Source organism: Petromyzon marinus, chromosome 78 (assembly GCF_048934315.1).
Source record: "Petromyzon marinus isolate PM22_M1 ecotype Great Lakes invasive population chromosome 78, UKy_Petmar_22M1.pri1.0, whole genome shotgun sequence".
NCBI classification, from domain to species: domain Eukaryota; kingdom Metazoa; phylum Chordata; class Hyperoartia; order Petromyzontiformes; family Petromyzontidae; genus Petromyzon; species Petromyzon marinus.
In genome coordinates this window covers 2,159,476-2,167,322 of record NC_133744.1, presented here as the reverse complement: position 1 = coordinate 2,167,322, position 7,847 = coordinate 2,159,476, and positions in this window count along the sequence as shown.

Genomic DNA, 7,847 nt, shown 5'->3' with positions numbered 1-7,847 from the left:
TAAATTGTTACGCGACCAACGTAATGTACTCAAAGGGGGTACAACCAAAGCTGCGTCTGACCGCCTTTGTCTCTCCAGTGGCTATCATTGCATGCTCCAGCAGGTATTCACTTTAAGGCCGAGTCGACTTTAAGGCTGAGAAGACCTACATACACGTGCTACACACGCACCACCACCAACCACATCAAGGGGCCCACCTCCATGAGTCGATTGACATTCCAAGGGGCAATCAAACAGGTTTGTCTCCACTCAAGGATGACCTCCGCAGGAAGGGAGTTTGATAGGGGTCAGTGACATCACGTGCCACGATGTCTACAGAGCCATGAAGCAAAGATGACCGAAGTCGGACCCGATGAATGCTCGAGGGGCATGAAAGTGGAATGAGCTTTTGACGTCTCAGGTAAATAATTGAATAAGCTATCAATTCCTATGAAACAGCGTACAAACATCGTGTTCGTCAGTCATGCATTGGCGACTGGGGAGAGCACTCCTAATTCGGCTAAGAGTGAGATTTGCAGAGGCAAAGGCTCTGAGTAGTTGAGAGTTGAGTTCTTGCTAAGGCAGACTAAGTATTGCTGAAATTTTTATTTTACGTTTTTTTTCATATTTTGAGTCACTTGTGGAGTCAGGGACTTCGAGAAGTTGTATTGTAATAAGCTAGGAGGTGGAATTTTCATACAATACTGTGATGAGCTAAGACACGTGAGAAGTGAAGTGGAGACGAGTTATTCACCACTATCAAGTATGCATGAAATATTGTCCAAGCTATCGGATGTAAAAGTTCTGTTGGTCGAGCCCAGTTACTGACATTGGATGAGGTCAAGAGGCTGAGAGCATGTTAGAGTGTGTGGACACGTGCAAGCCGCTGCACGGCGTGGGATCTCTTGAGGGTGAGCGACCAAAGGTGCTCGCGAACCAAGCCACTCCCAAGGCTGCTGACAGGCAGCATGCTGGGCCAGCGTGGCCGCTGCATGCTCCAGCTGCAGATCGAGCCTGGCGTGCAGACAATCTGTGAGCGTGCAGCGCAGCAGCTAACGGCTGACTGACAGCCTCCAGAGTCGGGAGCGCACTCCAGCTGTGAACCACGCCTGACGTTCTACACATCTTTGTGGGACTGGAGGTATTTTCGGTAAGAGAGAAGACAGAAGATGGAACATTCACTTTACATTCACTTCGCATTTTTCAACTGTACCTTGTACAGGTTGTGGACCAAGAAGAATCTTAGCTTGCATGCATCACAAACCATAACAAACGAATTTTTACGTTACCATGATTAATTATCCGGGTTGTTTTTTCTTCATCACGTGATCGTGAGATCCGATCGTTGATACTTTCTAACCATTTGATACGCATTTGAGCATTAATTCCATACGAATATTGCCATCTTGAGGTGTTTGCCTATTGTTTTCTTTTAATAACGTGATCGTGAGATTTGACCGTGGATGCTTTTATAATCATTCAGTACGGATTTACGTATATTTTCATGTTTACTGTTGTTGCTGTTCTGATGATAAGTGTTTTTGGATATTAGAGTAAGTTTATATTAAAGTTCGTCAGACAAAGCAGGGTCCAAGTGCTCCTTTCCTCAGTCACGCATTGTCTCAATTGCGAAAATGTTATCCTGCGGTGAGATCTGAATCCTGAGATCTGACATAATTACGTATAATTGATGAAGCGAGAATCAGTAAATGCGAAAGCGATAATCATTGAAATGATCACAATTGATAACACACCCCTAGATAACGAGAGCCAATAATAACAATAATAACTTGTGATAACGTTATGCATAATCGCGTCCCAATTATATACATCAATATTAATCACTCATTCTTTTTTTATAATTACAATCATTATTCATTACACTTAACAACACGCACACATTTTTAATAACACTCAACCACACACAACCACATTAATATTATACAATTAAACGAAAATGTAAACATATTTTTCATAATTTTAATGATAAAAAAGATATGTATTTTTTTTATTTCACAATATATTTAACAGCACCACCCGATACACTGCAAATATCGGTGCTTTGCAACTCGGCGTGGAGTTTAGTGTCAGATAAGGTATTGTTTCTCAGCATGCAGTTACCGTCCCAAATGCTCCAGAATAAGCCGCCACAATAAGTAGTCGTCCCTGAATTTACAGGATGTGCCAGCAAGGCAAAGCCAAACCAAGGATGATGGGACGTCTTTTATCTGGATGGTGTGCAGTCAGTCAGTAGTGCACCAACCAGTAACCCAGTACCCCTCTAACTGGGGATGGTTACAGGAAGGTGAAATGTGGAGGATTGTCTGGGCTGTGCTTCCATCGATTTCAAACAGTTTCCAAAAACTGACTTATCGATGCTCTAAGACAGAGTCATGGAAGATGCAAATGTTACCACTTGGGTCTGAGATGCACAGAACTATGCAGATGTGCCAGGATGAGCTGGATTATAGTAAATCTGTTAAATTCACCAAACTGGTGTATACATACGAGTAAAAACACAATTACATGGCTCGATTGATCTGTATTTAAAAATAGTATTTTCATGACGCTAAATTGAGGCCATGTTGGACTTTGTTAATTATTTAATAGTTAGCATTTTTTTATTCATCAATTATATCACAAGCAGATATATAGACACTAAGATCAAAGTGATGAGATATCTGCCCAAAATGTATACAAAATTGACAGTTTGTAAAAAATATGGTAGCCATCTTGAAAAGACGGTGGCCATCTTTGTTTTTTAAGTGTCTTTTTTAATGATCCCAGGAGAAAATACCATTTTAGTGAATGTTCATGTTATCTGCTCCACTATAAAAAGCGAATGAGACGATGTGTTAGACCGAGATATCAACATGTGTAGAGGGATCAATTAGTGAAGGTCATGGGAACAGTAACCATTGTAGTCAAGAGGCACGCCAGCACATGTGGGTTTGTGTTTATTACGCACACCGTCTACGCCATTTTTGAAAGAGACTCAATAAATGGTCCCTCACTCCTTTTTCCCCAACCCCGCCATTGAAATTATAATACCCTCCCCTTCCACTGTCATTCAGTACTTGGCCAATCGGGAGCTCTTGCCGCAAGATTTGAATTCCTCAAATCTCATTGCACTCAAATCTCATTGCAAATAATGTTATAAACCCCAGAGCACTTTTTGCTACGATTGATCGGATGTTAAAGCCACCATCTCAGCCATCATCCTCCAAATCAAAAGATGAATGCGAGAAATTTCAGATTTTTTGGGGATAAAATGTACAACATCCAACTCCGACTTACCTCGTATTTTTCCCCTGCCCCTGTGCCAAAAAATTTCCCCCGTCATTCCTGGTGACTTCGTTATCGGAATTTTCCGTGGTTGCCCCAACAACCATTTCTTATTTGGTCTCTCGGTCCCGACCCACCTTTTGCTCACTCGATCCCGTCCCTACCAAATTAATCCAAGAACATTTACTCTGGCCATTTGGTTCCAACGTATTAATCAATCTCCGAGCTCTGGTGTGGTCACTTCCAAATTTCAAACTTGCAGCTATCACTCCTCCCCTGAAAAAATTGGAATTTACTCAGAACTTCCGAATAATTAACGCCCAATCGCTAATCGACCCTTCATACTGTAGGCGCGATGGGTGAACATAGCAACGGCGATGTCCCGACTATATACATATGTATTGCGGCCACTATACCTCGACAATGTCAACTTGGCCCTGCCATGCCCGCTGCAATTGCCCAGGGAAGTGTATGAACCCATCGCATTGTATATCGCTCCTTAGTGGCCCTACCTTTCGAGTTGTTTGCCATTGCCACTGTCTGCTCTTTGTGGAGTCGGTCGAATGGGATCTGTAAGGATGCCGGCCAATTGGACACTCCTGTTAGAGTCTAACCCAGCTGTGTTTCTATGGGAGGTTCAAGTTCCCTGCCATGCATGAGGTAGAAGGGAGAAAATGCCGTGGAGGCTTGTGGGGTCAGCCTATATGCTGCCATGGGATGACATTTTTTTCGTCAAAAAATGTCATCCCAGTTTGGTGAGGAGCTGCTCAGGAGGGCCTTTGTCAATCACATCAGTGATTGATGCTGCCGAATAGGGAGCGAATTTCCCGTGTCAATGTGTTATGCTGCCAAGGACGTGCGGCCTAATTCATACTGTCTCCTGGTGAATACATACGAGAATTGCAGGAGTAATTCTCTTAGTTTGTTATTTTGTGTTTCTGCCAACTCCTCATTTTCATCACACAGCCTGTCTCACCAATTTTCCTCAGCTGATGGAACATCGTTAGCGACTCCAGCTACCACCGTTTCCATTGGGTCCTCCGTTTTGAGAGCTATAGGCATCACTCATGTGCTAGCACCGTCCCCGTCTGAACAGCGATTGGATGCTCCCCAATATTCAATACTCGTCGGAACGGTTTTTGGTCCATTCTCTAAACCGTTTGCGCCCCTGCTAATGTCAACCTGTGGGTCGTCACATTTGTCGGAGGAATCACAAGTGGCAAAACGGCCTGCGTTGTGACTATTTGTTTTCGGTACTGCAACGTTAGCAACATTTGCACGCCTGAAGGTACACTCACGGACTCATTGACCAGCGCATTTACTGGCACCTCCTTCTCAGTACATTTTTCCACTCACTGACCCTCGTCCGTGAGTATTTGAGAGAAGGCAATTTTTTTTAAGAAATCGGTTCTCAACAGGGCATGGAACCCCCTGACGTGTTTGAAACTAATATGGGTCCCGTCAAGGTGAGCTCCCCAATTATTTTCCTGTCTCGATTTGGACTATGATTTCCATGTTAACCCCATTCGCCACTACACAGAGCACCATTAGAGCACTGTGGTAGGCGAGGGGCAACTCGGCTTCCTCTCGCCTGCACTGCTGACATTTTCTCTTGGCGTTTGATGGCAGATCGAAGACCTCACCCATCTCGCAACAGGCCATTTGCAGCGAGGTCCTCCACTCTGCCAGTATCACCTTGAAGATGGCGAAGCCTCTCTCTCGCCACCAGTGCTGTCTCCAGCGATGGTGCCTTTGTCGTTGCCGCTGCTTCGGGTGTCCCTGTGTCCACAGTCCCCACAGCAGTCAGTCGGATGGCTCCAAACGCCGGTTCTCCCATCGGCATCACCGCCGCTCCTGCCCTCTTCATGCATCCCCCTTGTTGAGCGCATCGGGTTTGTACACCGTCATCCCTCATCGTGTTACGGCACGGGTGCGACAGACTTCGGCGTTAAACAGATGGCTGCGGTTCGCGGGGGCAGTGGAACGTGTTGGCGCACCGTGTCGTGGCGCTGGCGGTGGGGTCATCTGCGGTAGTTGGCCATGTTCAGGGGATCGAGTTCCGGGTGCTGATTGACACAGGAGCATCGGCTAGTATGATTCATGAGCTTATTTTTAAGTCTTTGCCGCTGATGGTCCTGTTGTCTTAGCCCGGTCAATAGTGTGTGTGTCACCGCGAATGGCGGGAGTTTGGGCATTATAGGCCAAATATTGGTGAAAGTCCGCGTTGGGGACATTGAGTTGACAGGGCTGGTGTTGGTTTCTAGGACATTGGCTGTGTCCCGGTCTTTTGGGCACCGATTTTCTTGGGAGGAGTCCCCTTAGGATTGCTGACGATAGGGGGAAAGGTCATAAATTGGGACAGCTGGGGAATTCCTTGGTCTATAAAGGGTGAAGGACCTATTATCTTTGAAGAGGTGTGAATGAAATATGATATCCCCCACTCTCAGTTCTTCAGATACCTACAAATTATGGATGCAAGAGTGAAATATCCGGATAAGAACCTCGGGATTTTAACTCACTCAATTATTAGGTGGCTAGAGACTCTTAAACATACATAGAGTCTATCCGAGGCCTACTGGCTTCCAATAGAGGGGGACCCAGTCTTGAGACTGGCCACCAAGAAATTGTGGGAAAGGTCTCTGCCCCAGGAAATCACACCGCACACTTGGGACAGGATATGGCGATTCTCGAAGGCTAGTCCAAGTGCTCATTCACTCCAAATAAGTAAAGATAAGTTCGTGCATGGGGCATACTTAACCAATGAGAGCAGGGTGAAATTCATGAAGATTTATTCAGACTGCCCCAGATGTCCTCCAGGCTAAGTGCAAAATGATCTCTGCCTTCTGGTATTTCCCGGATGTTGCAAAGCTTTACAGCGAGCCAACAAGGTTATATAATTACAGTTGGGCCACAGATTTGTCCCCAACAATAAAGGAAACCTCATGCGGATTAATGCCTCCCGCAGCCTCAGGACACTACACCTTCAATACCACCAAACCTTCAATACCATAGCTCAAAAATATATTTTGACTAACTGGAAGAACCATGAACCATCCACCTAAAAACAATGAAACACCTGAGCCATAAGCTCAAGAGAAAGGAGGGGGGATTCAGGGCCAGATTTTCCTCATCAGACAACACCTGAAATAAGTGATCAGAATGAATGGTCGAGAGATAGGGAGCGAGGTTGAGGGGCATAACCACTACAAATTAGACGGAAAAAAATTCTCGTATAGGTCGCCTCATGTTTTCATTTTCTTTATGTCAAGTGTGTTTCGATTATATCCCTCTCTCCCCTTGTCATCCTCTTTTCAGGATATAGATGGACTAGTCCTGGGTAAACTGCCAAATCGTTGCGCGTGGCGCTAACGTTTTTTTTTATTTAATAAATAAATAAATGCGCCGTTTACAAATAAATTTATGCAAACCAACACACCTGAAGATGACCGTTTGAGTTATGGTCGAAACGTCGTGAGAATTTTTTATTGTTTTATATATATTTTATTATTTTGTTGTTTCCCTTCAACGTGACTTTACCGAAAAAACTAAGAATATGTTGCAGTCAATCAGCCCCTTTACATTTAAAACCAATATTATCGGCCAGCATATACTTAAGCAAACTAACTCCGGCACTGTATCTCTGTAATCCAACACTGCAGGGGCGAGGGTTGGTGGATCACACACAAATGTTGTGAAACTCTCTTCCAGTGGGCGTCGAGGAGGTGCCCGTACCCTGGCTCGTCAGGAGAGGGCAGTACATCAAAACAATTTACTCCACGTTTTCGTTTCTATTAAATGTGTTTCCCCCTCGCATGAGTGGGGTTTCGGCAGGTGCTCCGGTTTTCTACTGCGTACGTGTAAGCACTCATTAATTGGCTGATAGCAACTACACATATAGAGGATCGCAGAGCTTGGGGAATTGTTGGTACCACTTCATTGCGTGGCTGTCTGCTTGTTTGTGGTTACTGGCACCTCTGAATCGTTCTCTCTCTCTTCAAGAGGAGTGAGCGAATGCTGTGCGGCGCGTTACAAGTGGTAATTATTATTGTTACACCAATACTGCTGGATTACGAGATGTTAACAAGTGTACTAGATCGTGAACAAAATCTACACTCATGTGAATATACAGAATCTGCAGTGGTGTAAATATGTCTTAGGTTGGAACGTATTTTAAAAATAGTATCATGATTGGGATTGTTTATTGTTGTTGAATTATTTATGCTTACTGTTAACGTTTAGCCGAATTGAAGGATGTTTATGGGTCACTATCATTGTCGTTATTTTAAAACAGGACCACCCTAACATGTAACTAGATATACAAAAGCTGTGATACCACAGTCATGGGAATGTAATCTACAATCGACTCGTACAGCTGTATGAGATAAACGAGAGGGGTGAGGCCAAGCTTCTTTGGGGGTGTCCTTTGAAAACCGAGAGGTTGAAATGCAACATGAGCCAGGCAGCAGGAAGATTGAATTAATGCTGACCAGCTGGCTGGATGAAGGTGGCATTAATGCTGACCAGGGAGAAACGACGGAAGGAGGCGCTGGTGGGTTGTAGGAAATGGACGATGGAAACGTAAA